Source organism: Heterodontus francisci, unplaced genomic scaffold, assembly GCF_036365525.1.
Source record: "Heterodontus francisci isolate sHetFra1 unplaced genomic scaffold, sHetFra1.hap1 HAP1_SCAFFOLD_140, whole genome shotgun sequence".
NCBI lineage: Eukaryota > Metazoa > Chordata > Chondrichthyes > Heterodontiformes > Heterodontidae > Heterodontus > Heterodontus francisci.
This window is the reverse complement of record NW_027141745.1, coordinates 799,554-816,800: the sequence shown is the minus strand read 5'-3', so window position 1 is coordinate 816,800 and position 17,247 is coordinate 799,554.

Sequence of the window (17,247 nt, the reverse complement as noted above, 5' to 3'; positions counted from 1 at the left end):
GAAGCGAGAGAGGAAATAGCTGGGGCCTTAGCAGATATCTTTGCACCATCATTAAACACAGGTGAGGTCCCGGAGGACAGGAGAATTGCTAATGTTGTCCCCTTGTTTAAGAAGGGTAGCAGGGATAATCCAGGTAATTATAGACCGGTGAGCCTGACGTCAGTGGTAGGGAAGCTGCTGGAGAAAATACTGAGGGATAGGATCTATTCCCATTTGGAAGAAAATGGGCTCATCAGTGATAGGCAACATGGTTTTGTGCAGGGAAGGTCATGTCTTATCAATTTAATAGAATTCCTTGAGGAAGTGATGAAGTTGATTTATGAGGGAAGGGCTGTCGATGTCATATACATGGACTTCAGTAAGGCGTTTGATAAGTTTCCCCATGGTAGGCTGATGGAGAAAGTGAAGTCGCATGGGATCCAGGGTGTACTAGCTGGATGGATAAAGAACTGGCTGGGCAACAGGAGACAGAGAGTAGCAGTGGAAGGTAGTTTCTCAAAATGGAGACGTGTGACCAGTGGTGTTCCACAGGGATCCGTGCTGGGACCACTGTTGTTTGTGATATACATAAATGATTTGGAGGAAAATATAGGTCGTCTGATTAGCAAGTTTGCCGACGATTCTAAGATTGGTGGAGTAGCAGATAGTGAAGGGGACTGTCAGAGAATACAGCAGAATAGAGAGATTGGAGAGTTGGGCAGAGAAATGGCAGATGGAGTTCAATCAGGGCAAATGCGAGGTGATGCATTTTGGAAGATCCAATTCAAGAGTGAACCATTCAGTAAATGGAAAAGTCCTGGGGAAAATTGATGTACAGAGAGATTTGGGCGTTCAGGTCCATTGTTCCCTGAAGGTGGCTTGGCAGGTCAATCGAGTGGTCAAGAAGGCATCCGGCATGCTTTCCTTCATCGGCCGGGGTATTGAGTCCAAGAGTTGGCAGGTCATGTTACAGTTGTATTGGACTTTGGTTCGCCCACATTTGGAATACTGCGTGCAATTCTGGTCGCCACATTACCAAAATGATGTAGATGCTTTGGAGAGGGTGCAGAGGAGGTTCACCAGGATGTTGCCTGGTATGGAGGGCGCTAGCTATGAAGAGCGGTTGAGTAGATTAGGATTATTTTCATTAGAAAGACGGAGGTTGAGGGGGGACCTGATTGAGGTTTGTAAAATCATGAGAGGTTTTAACAGGGTGGATAGCAAGAAGCATTTTCCCAGAGTGGGGAATTCTATTAATGGGGGTCTCGAGTTCAATGTGAGACGGGAGAAATTTAGGGGGGATATGCGTGGAAAGTTCTTTACGCAGAGGATGGTGGGTGCCTGGAACGCGTTGCCAGCGGAGGTGGTAGATGTGGGAACGATAGCGTCTTTTGAGGTGTATCTAGACTGGTACGTGAATGGGCATGAAGCAAAGAGATACTGACCCTTGGAAAATAGGCGACTGGTTTAGATTTAGGATCTGGATCGGCGCAGGCTTGGAGAGCCGAACGGCCTGTTCCTGTGCTGTAATTTTCTTTGTTCTTTGTTCTATGATCTAACATGGGTGGGACAGGCTCAAAGGGCTAAATGGCTCTCTCCCGTCCTTGTGTAAGTCAGTGTGTGTGGCTCTGTGTGTCTTCCTCTGTTTCATTCCCTGAAGCTGACGGGGAGAACAGGCGAAAAGCCGTTCTGCTGAGAGGGATGTTTCTGGGCTGGGATCTTCCTGTGCGTTAAAGGCTCAGTATGCCGTTAGCCTCTGGGGTATTGGTCATTGCTCTGTGCCCGGCCCTGCTATGGCCGTACATAAGTTAAAGGTGCCGGGGGTCTGGGAGCCAGTTGATGGAATTCCAGTGGCTTACCCAGACCTGGAATTAAAATGAATTATAGATTGTCGGGAGACGGAGCCAAACCCAGGAAAGTGATGGAGATTACACGGTGGGGGGTGGGAGGGAGGGCGGGCTGTTGACTGTTATGGTAGTTACACCGGGGGCGGGGGGTGCGGATGCTCACGGGGGAGATGGTACAGGAATTAGTAGAGAGGGGCTTTTACAGGGCAGGGTGGGTATTTAGAAAGGGGGGGTTGTTTACAGTGGGAGCAGAGGGGAGAAATAGAGGGCAATATATACACAGGGAATTAGTTATGCTAAAAAAGGAGGGGGTATTCTCCAAGTTTAAAATTGGAGTGGGAGGATTCTCCAGGTTTAAACTGGGAGGGTGAGTGCAGAATCTCCAGTCTGTTCATGGGGTGCTTAGATGTGGGACCTTTGACGGGGAGGGGAGGGATTAATTACATGGGGGGCCTGTACACAGGAGGGGCATTAGTTGGGGGTCTGTTCACATGGGGTTTTAGAAGGGAGACTGTTCACAGGAGGGGTATTTAAATGGGAGAATGTTCCTGGGGGTACTTAGGTTGGAGTCTGTTCCTGAAGGTATTTAGATGGAGGATCTGTTCACAGGATGGGCATTTAGATGAGAGTCTGTTGCTGGGGGCATTCTGATGGGGGTCTGTTCACAGGAGAGATATCAGATAGGGGTCTGCAGATGAGGGGTAAGTAGATGGGGGTGTCCATCCATGGGTCGGGGTGGGGGGATTTGCAGTGCGGGAATTTTCCAGGGGGGCAATGTTGCCGTGGTTAAACTTTGAGTAGGGAGAGGAGGAATTTGCAGGGGGGAGAAATAAATTGTGGGGTGGGAGGAAACATTTAAGGGGGGTGATAAATTTTCAGGGGGAAAAATGTGACGGGGGAACGATTTGCTAGGCGGAATTTCCAGCATTCTGAATGCACGTCTTGACTCACTCATCCATCAAAACAAAACACCCACGCCCCTTCTAATGACACCTTCCCTTGCAAATACTGGAGATGCATCACCTGCCCTTTCACATCCTCTCTCTCAACCATCAGGGGTGCAGGCACTCTTTCCAGGTGAAACAGTGGTTTACTTGCACTTGCACAGTGGTGCAGTGGTTAGCACCGCAACATCACAGCTCCAGCGACCCCGGTTCAGTTCTGGGTACTGACTTTGTGGAGTTTGAAAGTTCTCCATTTGACCGTGTGGATTTCTGCCGTGTGCTCTGGTTTCCTCGCACAGCACACGTTGATAAGTAAATTGGCCATTGTAAATTGCCCTAGTGTAGGTCGGTGGTAGGAGAATGGTAGGGAATATGGAGTTAATATCAGATTAGTATAAATGGGTGGTTGCTGGTCGGCACAGACTCGGTGGGTCGAAGTGCTTCTTTCAGTGCTGTATCTCTGAACAAATAAATATCGTATTAACAATCATTGTCCTTTACACGGAGGAAACCAAACACATGTTCTGCTGCTGTTTTGTTGAGCACTTCCAATAAGTCTGCAAACGTGATGCTTAGCTTCTGGTCACTTGTCATTATAATTCCCTGCCCCATTTCCATGCTGACCTCTCTGTCCACAGCCTGCAACACAGTTTCAACTTCCGGAATCAGCGTCAACTTCAAAAAAGCACGTGATCACTACTCCTCCATTTTTTCTGACAGCGAGCGTTGGAAATAATTCTGCTCTCCATTTAATCATTACTGCCTTCCACCCGATCAGAGTTATTTTCTTTCGCTCTTTCATTCCTTTGCCCTGTTCCCCTTTTCCCAGCCTCTGTTCTTACCTAAATACTGCTGCAACAGGACACTTTATAGTTCTGAAGAAAATTCAGAATTGTGACTCTGTTTCTCTTTCTAAAAATGCGACCTTGCCGACAAGGTAGTTCCAGAACTTGCTGTTAATTTCTCAGCTTCCCAGCCTCCGCAGGATTTGGCCTTTTTTCAGAAGGAAGTGTCATGAATAAATGAAGAAGTGAGGTTGCAATTGAATGTAAAGAGAAAGAAATACATGCAGTAGAAACATGACTTTGGAGAGGCAGGAAAGAGGGGCTTTGAGGGGATGAGGAAAGTGATCTCTTTAGAAATACATTTTGTAACTTGCTGCCTTGATGTTGAGGGCAGCAACCTCGATTACCATTGCCACCATTGCCAGCAATAGAGCCATCACTGTGTATGTTGCCCAATTTTGCTGTATAATCCCACTATAGAGCGGCAATGTGTTTCTGAATCGTTCCTGTCAGAAATGCTGCACAATTGTTCTCCATATAAGGACTGTGTAGCTTTCGAGGGAAACTTGCCAAATCATTGAGGAAACGTGATCACTCAGTGAGACTGTCTAGAGAATCAGAACACAAAGACACACTGACTGGTAATCAGAAGTTCCAAACATTCACCATCGTTGAACTGTGCAGGGAGGGATGTGATGTGTTCCTTGTAAGCGTTACGGAATGTGTTTTATAAAAGGTGATCACTTGGAATCAACAAATAATTTCCATTATCGAAATATATGAAAAGCAGCTTACAGTTCTGCAGGACCTCAGAACAGGCACTGTGTGTTTTGCTGTTCTGTTGAACTGAGAGGAAGCGCCTGACATTGCGATGACTTCTGTGATATCAACAGACTGCTGCAGGACATTTCATCTCGGACTTTGAACTCAGCTGCATAAAATCCATAAGGACAAAGTATCGGGAGAAGAATGTTTATGCAATATCATTGATCATTGGATAAATGTGACAGCTTTGTGACTGCAAATAAACTGATCTCTTATTACAAAGACTGACTCACAGTGCAAAGCTACGGTAATCTGTGCACACTTTCCAAAATGTAAAACTCAAAATATCAACAGGTCACGATAAATGACTAAGTTAAAATCAGTCAGAAAGGTTAGGTGCAGCAGGAGCATCAATTCTCCCTCTGATTTGAAAGTAAAATAGATGAACTTGTGAAATGTTCAGGCTGTTTTCTCTACCTGCATATATAGGTAAATGAAACATAAATACTGTAAATAATCTAGTCAGGCGAGTGAGGCTGTGTTACTGTAAACGGTCAACTCGTTGTGATCAAATCACCAGGAATGTAGCGTCTATCAATGTCAGTTGTTAACTCACTATGATTCAATGCAAAGATGGGAGCTGAAGGTTAATGGTTGTTTCAATAAACTCTCCACTGTAACTCAATAAATAAAAATTAATGTCAGTCTGATATATCCAGGAGTGAAAGTGGAACTGGAGAATGAAAAGAGCCTGACGCTCTAATGCTGATCAATAAATTAGCACAGTTGAGGTTTCACTACGAAGTTATCACAAGTAGAAAACCTTGAAATGAATTCATTCCCGGATGTAAAACAACAACTCTTCTGAAATGGACATTTAACCAATGAATTCACAAATTGCATTGGAACAAGGATAATTACCCTCATAAATTTGCCATCCATTCACTGGTTTCTGCAGGGGTATCGGGTCCTGTCACAATCTGATAAGTTTGTCCCCCTGAGTTATGCTTTGCAGGTATCAAACAGACTTACAATACAATAAGTATGAGATATGGGTGGTGACAGCAACTTGAATTACTCGTACATTACGATGGAGGTTTAAGATGTTTGGTGTGGGTCTCTTATATCTGTGAGAAGCCGGCCAATCCTGCAGATCATAAATACTAGTATTTTATTCATTTAGAGATACAGCACTGAAACAGGCCCTTCGGCCCACCCAGTCTGTGCCGATCACCAACCACCCATTTATGCTAATCCTAAATTTATCCCATATCCCCTACCTAAACTCGGGGCAATTTATAATGGTTAACTTACCTGACAATCTGCAAGTCTTTTGCTGTGGAAGGTAATCGCCGCACCTAGCAGAAACCCACACGGTCACAGGGAGAGCTTACAAACTCCACACAGGCAGTACCGAGACCTGAACCCGGGTCACTGGAGCTGTGATGCTGTGGTGCTAACTACTGCACCACTGTGCCGCGCTGCTTAGTCATGCAAATCCTGAAAATGATGCAAGTAAAGAAGGAACATCCAGTAAGCACTGATATTCGGAGGTAACCTATGCCACACATGTATGATCCGATTTTAACGTTGAAATTCGAGGATCTCCTTGTCAACACGGTAATTTCCAAGTATCAATGTCAATAGAAAACTTTTGTTTCGGCGCACCAGGGGACTGCTGGGTAAGTAAACCTGCATATTTGGGCAGTTTAAAATAACTTACCTTTTGTTGTTACAGCAGCTTTTTCTGAAGCAGCGATAGTGCGAGTGAGGGATCAGCTGGGAAGGTGAGTTTAAGCTTCAAGTAAATTACCTTTTGTTTCGGCGGACCAGGGGACTGCTGGGTAAGAAAACCTATATATGTGGGCTGCGGCTAAACCCGAAACACAACAAGTGTAGTATCTCCCACCCATCCTCCTCCTCTAAACAAAAAGAGGTCTCTTGTGTGAATGGTTTGGTAAGGTAAAATTTTCCTTTCTTTTATTTAATCTCTGTTGTCAATCTATTGTGGAGGGGATGGAGCTAGGGCGGTTGCATGCTCCTCTTGCAGGATGTGGGAGGTGAGGGTCACCACTTGTGTCCCTGCTGACTTCACCTGTTAGAAGTGTACACAACTCCAGCTCCTCACAGACCATGTTCGGGAACTGGAGCTGGAGATGGAGCTGGATGAACTTCGGATCTTTCAGGAAACTGAGGGGGTGATAGAGAGCAGCTATAGGGAAGTAGTGACACCGAAGTTACAGGATAAAGGTAGCTGGGTGACTGTCAGGGGAGGGAAAGGGAATAGGCGCACAGTGCTGGGATCCCCTGTAGCCGTTCCCCTCAATAATACGTATACCATTTTGGATACATTTGGGGGGGGGACCTACCAGAGGAAAGCCACAGTGGCCAGGTCTCTGGCATTGAGCCTGTCTCAGTGGCTCAGAAGGGAAGGCGGGAGAATAGGAGAGCGATAGTGATAGGAGAATCAATGGTTCGAGGAACAGACAGGAGATTCTGTGGTCGCGAATGAGACTCCCGGATGGTATCTTGCCTCCCTGGTGCCAGGGTCCGGGATGTCTCGGATCGAGTCTATAGGATTGTTAAGGGGGAGGGTGAGCAGCCAGAGGTCGTGGTACATTTCGGGACCAATGACATAGCTAGGAAAAGGGATGAGGACCTGAAAAGCGAATATAGGGAGTTAGGTTGGAAGCAGAAAGGCAGGACGAGCAGAGCAGTAATCTCGGGATTGTTACCTGTGCCACGTGCTAGTGAGGCGAGAAACAGGGAGCGAGTGCAGCTGAACACGTGGCTACAGAATTGGTGCAGGCGGGAGGGATTCAGATATGTGGATCATTGGGATACCTTCTGGGGAAGGTGGGACCTGTACAAGAAGGACGGGGTGCATCTCAACTTTAGGGGCACCAATATCCTGGGCGGGAGGTTTGCTAGAGCTCTTCGGCAGGGTTTAAACTAGTTTGGCAGGGGGATGGGAACCGGAGTCACGGATCAGTGGATGGGGTAGCTGTTGAACAGGCAGATACAGAGTGCAGAGAGTCTGTGAGGAAGGTTAGACAGTTGACAGGGTAAAGTTGCAGACAGTATGATGGGTTGAAGTGTGTATATTTTAACGCAAGAAGTCTCAAGAATAAGGGTGATGAACTTAGAGCATGGATCAGTACTTGGAGATACGATGTTGTGGCCATTACAGAGACGTGGAAATCACAAGGGCAGGAATGGATGTTGGATATTCCAGGGTTCAGATGTTTCAAAAGGAATAGGGAGGGGGGTAAAGGAGGTGGGGGAGTGGCATTGTTAATCAGGGATAGTATCACAGCTGCAGAAAGGAAGGTCGTCGAGGAGGGATTGTCTACTGAGTCATTATGGATGGAAGTCAGAAACAGGAAAGGATCAGTCACTTTGATGGGAGTTTTCCATAGACCCTCCAATAGCAGCTGAGACATGCAGGAACAGATTGGGAGGCAGATTTTGGAAAGGTGCAGAAGTAACAGGGTTGTTCTCAAAGGTGACTTCAACTTCCCTACTATTGATTGGAACCTCCTTACTGCAAATAGTTTGGATGGAGCAGTATTTGTCAGGTGTGTCCAGGAAGGTTTCCTGACTCAATATGTAGATAGGCCGACTAAAGGGGAGACTATGTTGGATTGGTGCTTGGCAACGAACCAGGCCAGGTGACAGATCTCTCGGTGGGAGAGCATTTCGGTGACAGTGGTCACAACTCCCTGACCTTTACTATAGTCATGGAGAGGGACAGGAGCAGACGGGATGGGAAAATATTTAATTGGGGGAGGGGGAATTACAATGCTATTAGGCAGGAACTGGGGAGCAAAAATTGGGAACAGATGTTCTCAGGGAAATGCACGACAGAAATGTGGAGGTTATTTAGGGAGCACTTGCTGCGACTGCTGGATAGGTTTGTCAAAATGAGGCAGGGAAGGGATGGTAGGGTGAAGTAGCCTTGGATGACAAGAGATGTGGAACAGCTAGTCAAGAGGAAGAAGGAAGCTTACTTAAGGTTGAGGAAGCAAGGATCAGACAGGGCTCTAGAGGGTTACAAGATAGCCAGGAAGGAACTGAAGAATGGACTTAGGAGAGCTAGAAGGGGACATGAAAAGGTCTTGGCGGGTAGGATTAAGGAAATTCCCAAGGCTTTCTACACTTATGTGAGGAACAAGATGATGGCCAGAGTGAGGGTAGGGCCGATCAAGGATAGTGGAGGGAACTTGTGCCTGGAGTCGGAGGAGGTAGGGGAAATCCTAAATGAATACTTAGCTTCAGTATTCACTAGTGAGAGGAACCTGGTCATTTGTGAGGACAGAGTGGAACAGGCTGATATGCTTGAACAGCTTCAGTTTAAGAGGGAGGATGTGCTGGATATTTTAACTGATATGAGGACAGATAAGTCCCCGGGACCAGACGGGATATACCCAAGGATATTACGGGAAATGAGGGAAGAGATTGCTGCTCCTTTGGCGATGATCTTTGTGTCTTCACTGTCGACTGGAGTAGTACTGGATGATTGGAAGGTGGCAAATGCTGTTCCCTTGTTCAAGAAAGGGAATAGGGATAACCCTGGGAATTATAGACCAGTCAGTCTTACGTCGGTAGTGGGCAAATTATTGGAGAGGATTCTGAGAGACAGGATTTATGATTACTTGGAAAAGCATGGTTTGATTGGAGACAGTCAGCATGGCATTGTGAGGGGCAGGTCATGTCTCACAAGCCTTATTGAATTCTTTGAAGATGTGACAAAATATATTGAGGAAGGAAGAGCAGTTGATGTGGTGTATATGGATTTTAGAAAGGCGTTTGATCAGTTTCCCCATGGAAGGCTCATTCATAAAGTAAGGAGGCATGGGATACAGGGAAAGTGGCTGTCTGGATACAAAATTGGCTGGCGCATAGATGTCAGAGGGTGGTAGTAGATGGAAAGTATTCAGCATGGAGCTCGGTGACCAGTGGTGTTCCACAAGGATCTGTTCTGGGACCTCTGCTCTTTGTGATTTTTATAAATGATTTGGATGAGTGCGTGGAAGGCTTGGTTAGCAAGTTTGCCGATGACACGAAGGTTGCTGGAGTTGTGGATAGTGTGGACAGCTGTTGTAGGTTGCAACGGGACATTGACAGGATGCAGAGCTGGACTGAGAAGTGCAGGTGGAGTTCAACCTGGAAAAGTGTGAAGTGAATACAGACTTAAAGACAGGATTCTTGGTAGTGTGGAGGAACAGAGGTATCTTGGGGTCCATGTCCATAGATCGCTCAAGGTTGCCACCCAAGTTGATAGCGTTGTTAAGAAGACGTTTGGTGTATTGGCTTCCATTAACAAGGGGATTGAGTTTAAAAGCTGTGAGGTTATGCTGCAGCTCTGTAAGGCCCTGGTTCGACCTCATTTGGAATATTGTGTTCATTTCTGGTCGCCTCATTATAGGAAGGACGTGGAAACTTTAGAGAGGGTGCAGAGGAGATTTACCAGGATGCTGCCTGGACTGGAGGGCATGTCCTCCGAGGAAGGTTTGAGGCAGCTAGGGCCTTTCTCATTGGAGCGAAGAGAGATGAGATGTGACTTGATAGAGGGGTACAAGATGATGAGAGGCATAGATAGAGTGGATATTCAGAGACTTTTTCCAAGGGTGTAAAGGGCTATCACAAGGGGGCATAATTTTAGGGTGATCAGAGGAAGGTTTTGGGGAGATGTCAGAGGTAGGTTCTTTACACAGAGAGTGGTGGGTGCGTGGAATGCTCTGTCAGCGGTAGTAGTAGAAGCAGATACGTTCGGGGCATTTAAGCGACTCTTGGATATGTATTTGGATGATAGTAGAATGAAGGGTAGGTAGTTACTTCGATCTTGAGTAGGTTAAATGTTCGGCACAACATCGTTGGCCGAAGGGCCTGTACTGTGCTGCACTGTTCTATGTTCTATGTTCCAGATAACATTAAGGGGACACAATAAATACTTACAGATGCAGGGGCTGTGCGCGGTTATAGGCACGTGGTGAAGATTTCAAGAGGAAGTGACTGCAACGATCGTATGGAAAAGGATAAATGATGTTTGGTGTTGTGGTCATGGTCTGGGGTAGGTGGAACGATATGTCAGAGAGTTTGTGTTCAGCCTCCCCAAGGTAGAGATCTTTTCAGCAAAGAACAACAGCGATTCCATTGTCAGCAGGTTTATTGACAATGTCAGGGTTGAGAGAATGAAGTGCTGCAGATCACAGGGGCATAGATAAGAGAGAGTAAAGTGGGGCGGGATTAATTTAATCACATTTGTCTCCATCTTAACAGAAGCCTTCACTCTTTTACTCTCTCATTCCCCCTTTTCCCTGGTTCTGTATTTGCTAAAAGTAATTAATTTCAACTAATATATTTATTTTTCTGAAGAAATCGCATTAACGTTCAAAGCTAATTCTGTGTCTCTCTCCACAGATGATATCTCAGCTGTTAAGCGTTTCCAGCATGATTTGTTAACAATTCAAATGATGGTCGGCGTCTGCTGGTGGATACGGGTATTTCAGTAAGCCGACGATTCACAAAGATCACATTTTTCTGGAGAGTAATGCATGGTGTAACTGCTCTCCCGACAGAGTAACAATTGTGTTCTGGTGATGACTACCTGAAATATTTAAGGTTGACGGCAACAACACATGAATTTCTGATCAGATTTTCCTGGTCTCCCGCCATACTGCGGGATAGTGTAGCGCAGTAAAACAACATTGTATTGTATCTTGGAATTGGTGCACATTTAGCACTTGAACCATAATATAGTTATTAATATTGACAAAGGCACAAATTCCAACTGCACCATTGAATAAATGTTTTAATTAATGTTTAAGGGTATTTCAATTGTACATCAGCACTTACATTATAAACGGCAGTAATTTGTCCACATCGAGTAGATGGCGGTGGAGGAAGCAGAGACAATAAATGCAGTTTAAAGACACAGATCATTTATTTGTCACCTGACATACTCTGAATCTTTTTTTAACAGGATATGGAAAAGTGAATCGGTTACAAAATGAACTTTGTATCAACTCTTTATTAATAAGCAATGGTTTTAATCTCTGTGACAGTGTTGGTAATTACATGCAGAGTAATATATCTCAGTATTAGTATAGAAAGAGAAATGATCCTAAATCAATTCTGTTTGGTATTTTAATTCAAGAGAAAATATGCACCTTCAGACAAAATAGAGAGAAAAGCAAAAGCTAGATATTTTAACACAAAGAAAAATGATGGTTGATTACGATAAAGTGATGTTAGTTTAGTAAAGCAACACACATTCTTCATGATCATAGTGTTGGGCAAGTTCATGCCATTCTCTCACATTTAACGCAGAATATTTTCCACCAGTCTGTGATCCGACTCCAGACATCATATGCAGGATTGGAATCTGACCTTCACCTGGAAGGACAGCAAAAACGACTTGAGAGGGTTACAGCAATGTTAACCATCAAACAAGCACATCAAATATAGTATATGATCTCCTCGGAATATTTCTGCTTCAATAAGCTTCCTATCTCTTTAGTAAGATGTTTAGAACATGTTCTCTCTGATACTTTGGAATCACTGAGCATTGAAAACACCATTCATTATCATATTAATATCGGAAATAGCCGGGACTGCACACTGTCAGCACAAATACATGGAAGAAATAATAAAACATTGGTCTTACCGGACCAATGGAGATGTAACATGTAGAACCACACAGTCACTGCCCATTGTTGGTGAAACGTCTGGTATTGTGAACGTGTCACAGTGAACATCGTCATTGTTTTCAGGAATGGTGGGAACCAGCAAAGCGGGATCAGTGCGGGTCTGAGAGCTGTATACTGTGGAGAGAAAGATTATAGATTAATGATTGGACTGAAGCGGGATCAGTGCGGATCTGAGAGCTGTATATTGTGGAGAGAAAGTTTATGATTTAATGATGGGACTGAAAGCTGGTTCAGTGCGGGCCTGAGAGCTGTCTACTGCGAAGAGAAAGATTATGGATTAATGATTGGACTGAAAGCGGGTTCAGTGCGGGTCATCTATATTTGTGTCAATAACGTAAAGGGGAATGGAATTTGCTGACCTGTGAATGTTTTCCAGCTCCATTCACCGTGCTGTTTTTTTTAACCGCTGGGTGATAGCAGATGAAATGGATCAGCTAAGCCTGAATCAGGGTGTGCAGATTGAGAACGTGAAGGATTTCCAGTGACAGTGTTAACAAGAGATATATCACACACCGAATAAGTCAAGCATTGTTTTGTCTAATTTCCTTTAATCACAACATGAATGTAAATCAACCAGCGATCTGTGACATATCCGATTGTAATGAAATTCAAAGTGACTGTGGGCATTTAACTCACCGAGATTGGAGAGATCACCGCCGGCACTTGTCAGTGTGAAGAGATCATCAGGACCACTGCCCAGCAACAAGTGACCATCCTGAGTGTCAATGGCTCCAGTCTCAATATCATCATAATCACCCGGAACCAGACCTGAGTGTAAATAATGATTTTCACTGAAATTAAATGGTGACACTGAATACTTAGAATTATATTATTAGACGTCAGTATACCCGGGATGACCAGGGTAGACTGTGATCTTCAGCTGTAGTGAGACTAGAGGCTGGCGAATTGTGGGACCATGTCTTATCACGATAGGTGAGTCATAGCTAATGCTATGTTTAAAATGCAGCCAGCAATAGATTGAAAGTCAGAGGCAGTGTAGGACATGCGTTGGGAGGACTAACAACCTGCATGTTTGGGATATGGCAGCAGCAAGAGCAGGGGTGGCGCCCAGGTTTTCGCATACCTCCATGGAAGTGCTCCTTCAGACAGAAAAGGCAAGGAGGGAAGCGCTTTTCCATCGGGACTGGAGGAGGAGGCCAGCTGGGCAGGTAGGGAGGGCATGGCAGGTGATTGAGCAGGAGGTGAGCAGCCGCGATGTGGTCCCATGTAAGATATTTCAGTTCAGAAACAGGATCAATGCCCTGATGTAGTATGGCAAGGTGAGTGCAGTGCCTAACATAAATTGGACAGCCTTAAATGTCACAAAAGACAAAAATTAAATTGGTGAAGGGGTGCCCCCACTCATTGGTTCAGATGTTCCTCCACTATAGAGCACAGCTCAGTGACCACCTCCTTGTAAAGGCACAATCTTCAGTAACACTGCTGCTCTGACATTTGCAGGAACCAGAGCCTCTGATGGTAAGCCCTCTCTGGTGGGGAGCATCTTCAGCACTCAAGAAGCTGGTTGCTTGCGGCTATGCACCGTGCTCATCTACACTCTCTGCCAGCCTCACGATTCTTGTCCCTGTCTGTGTGCTGCAGCCCAACTCCCAGGGACTGCACCTCTCTCCATCTCTGATTCTCCTCCACAATGGGAGGCATCAAAACCGGAGTGGCTGCAGCCGATTGTAAATTGCTGCACTCACTGCTCAAGGCCTCCAGTCTTTTTACTTGGTGTATGTAAGTTTCAAGTCGGACAGGATGCTCATCCTGAATACCTCTGTTGTGATCTCCAAGACCTGTCAGCCTCCTGATTGCCAATACCGCAATACAGTATCTCTCACCCGCCCTCCAGTGCCACAATTCTTTTCACAGCCAAACCTGACCTTCCTCTGAGCTTCCACCTCCTTACAGAAGGGGAGTCTCTGAAAACTGATGTTCTGGCGCGCCTTTCACGAAATTGTGAATGCTTTGGAACATTTCCATGAATTTCCTGTTTATTGACTCAATTACCTGCCCAGCGCCTTAAAGTGCAGCCTCCGCCCACCAGCTCGGCCGATTCCAGGAATATCACTTAACAGAGTAAAGACGTCGGGCTTCCTTTGCACTGCTATCCAGCGGCAATTTCCCTCCCAGTCTGTCGCCACTGTGTGACAAAATTCTGCCCTCCGCTTTAAGGTCAAATGCATCCCATTGAATCACCCATTCAACATGCACACAAATGTCACATTTCACCACCCACGCAACAGTGTCAGAAATCACAATAATTGAATGTTTCATTCCATTAAAGTATTGGTTGCAATCGGTATCATTTTGTAGACATCCAAATTATTTCCCATTTTTAAAAACTAAAATCCCTCAGCAAATCTCCATGTATTCAGCAGCATCATTTTACAGCGATTAAGTTCTGATATATTTAGTTGTTGATTTTGGATAGCAGACAGCGTGATGGATTAAAAAAAGTGATGGTAACAAGTAAAAATGTACCCACCCTGAATACTGGAGGCGTTCCCTTCAGGATTTTCTGATCCATGATCCGTATCACCCAAACTGTAACTGGTGTAATATTCAATCCGATTTAGGGACTCAATGGAATCAGCAACTGTTAAACACAAACATGGATGGTTATTGGAGCGATCGATTGGGACGTTCCAGCAAATAACATAATACCGTCATCATCTGGTGACAATGTCCTGGGACTTCGTATCTGACACGATTGTGAAACATTTATCACAGGGACTGCAGTGGTTCAAGAGCAACTCTGGATGGACCAAAAATGTTGGCTCATCCAGCGAGCAGTTAAAACAATACACAGTACAGCTGGTCGGTCAGATTTCAGACATCAGAGCAGAGACAATAGTGCAAAACATAATCTGTTCGCACAGTTTCTTAATCCAGAATCCCTCCATCCTGTCCACGTTTCTTTCAATTTCAGAGTCTCAAACGGATGGTGGTGGCTTTAAAACCGAACCCCACCCCGGATAATGGGGCAGAAAAGTGTAAAGAGTGCAAGGAGACGAATAACGGATTTGTTCTTTCCTGTTTTTTTTTTGCAACCTGAGAAATTAATCTCATTGGTTAAATTGCCCTCCAAATATATCGCAAGACAAAACTTTTATCGATTTGCTAGTGTGTTGCCCCAGTATTGTGAAACAGAATTTGTGGATTAATGTTAAACTTCAGAATACAAAGTGTTTGGATATGTTTTTGCAGGAACCACCGACTTCAGTTTCGGAGTTCCTGATGGAAGCGTGTTTCTGATCCAGAAATCCAGTCACTCAGAGAAATAAACTCTAAGTCGATGTGACTGTCTCCTCCTGAGAGCAGTGACTATTTATGGTCTAGCTTCAATGGAATAAAATGACATGATAGTTTCAAACAAACAGAAATCACGTTCTTTAAGCAGTAGCAACGGGTGGAAATCTTCCCAACCCCATTGCTAATCTTGCGATACGCACAGATATAGACACACTCGCACTGTGATATGACTCCTTTACCTGGGGATAGCGAGCGGATTTCTGACAGTGTTCAGTCAGTAAACTGACCATTAACATGGGGTAGTTAAATGGAAGTGACATTTGTCTTGTGCAAATTCGTTATGAAATATAAAACACAGACCTGAACGCCGTATCTGATAGGAATCCTTGCCAGGCGGAATATTCCCAATCTCTTCATAAATTGCTTGGTACAAACCAGCCGGTGAACCCTTGCCACGAGTGACAGAACCTGTCAGATGGAGGGTGGGAAGATGAAAGCTTAGTTGCAACCCACGAGCATTTAACAGTAAATTATCTGCGAACACATCCAAATCACAGAGATGGTAGTAAATCACAGAGATGATTGTACACAGAGATGATAGAAATGACAGAGATGATCACAGAGATGATAGCAAAGAGAGAAAGCCAGGTATTGTGAATGCGGAGTAGTTTTGCTGTGAGTATTTTCGTACATGTCTATGTGTCTATTTTTCTGCATACTCCTATGTTCACCTGCAGCAGACTGGGGGCAGATGTGTTGACTGAGGAAAAATTCAATCAAGTTTGTTAGAAACGATCTCCCCCTGACAAAGCCATGCTGACTATCCCTGATTAATGCCTGCCTCTCCAAGTAGTGATTAATCCTGTTCCTTAGATTTTTTTTCAATCGTTTCCCTACCACTGATGTTCGATTCACCTGCCGGCAATTACCTGGTTGACCCCTGCTACCCTTCTTGAATAATGGTACCACATTCACTGCCCTTCAATCATCTGGTACATCTGCTGTCACCAGAGAGGATTTGAAAATGTGTGTCAAAGCCCCTCCGAGATCCTCCCTTACCTCACATAACAGCCTGTGTCACATCTCATCTGGGCCTGCGGATTTTTCCATTTTATGCCCGCCAAAACAACAAACACTTTCTACATTTCAATACTAATTTCTTTAAGTACTTCACAACCCCCCTCCCTGATCTCTACACCTACATCGTCCATCTCCATGGTGAACACAGATGAAAAGTAATCAATGAAAGCCGCATCTGCGTCCTCTGCCTGCACATTGCAGACGGTCATTTTGGCTCATAACCGGTCCTAATATTTCCCTAGTTATCCTCTTGCCCTTAATATACTTTAAAAAATGCCTTGGGAGCTCCCTTCATCTTCCTCACCAGTGTTTTCGCATGTCCCCTCTTCGCTCTCCTAATTCATTTTTTAAGTACCCCCTATACTTTCTGTACTCCTCTCGGGAGTCCGCTGTTTTTCAGGGCTCTGAATCTGCCATAAGCCTCATTTTTGTTCCTTATCCAATCCTCCATATCCCTTGACATCCACGACATCCCTGGACTTGTTGGTCCTGCCCTTCAACTTTACAGGAATATGTTAGCCCTGAACTCTCACTATTTCCCTTTTGAAGGTAAGAGCCCATGGGATCCAGGGCAATTTGACAATTTGTATTCAAAATTGGCTTAGTGGCAGGAAGCAAAGAGTGAAGGTCTATGATGGAGCTGCATAAAACGCTAGTTAGGCCACAGCTGGAGCACTGTGTACAGTTCGAGGAATTGCACTGGAGGAAGGCTGTGATTGCACTGGAGAGGGTGCAGAGGAGATTCACCAGGATGTTGCCTGGGTAGGAGCATTTCAGTTATGAAGCGAGACTGGAAAGGCTAGGGCTCTTTTCTTTAGAGCAGAGAAGGCTGAGGGGAGAACATGATTGAGCTTTACAAAATTATGAAGGGCATTCA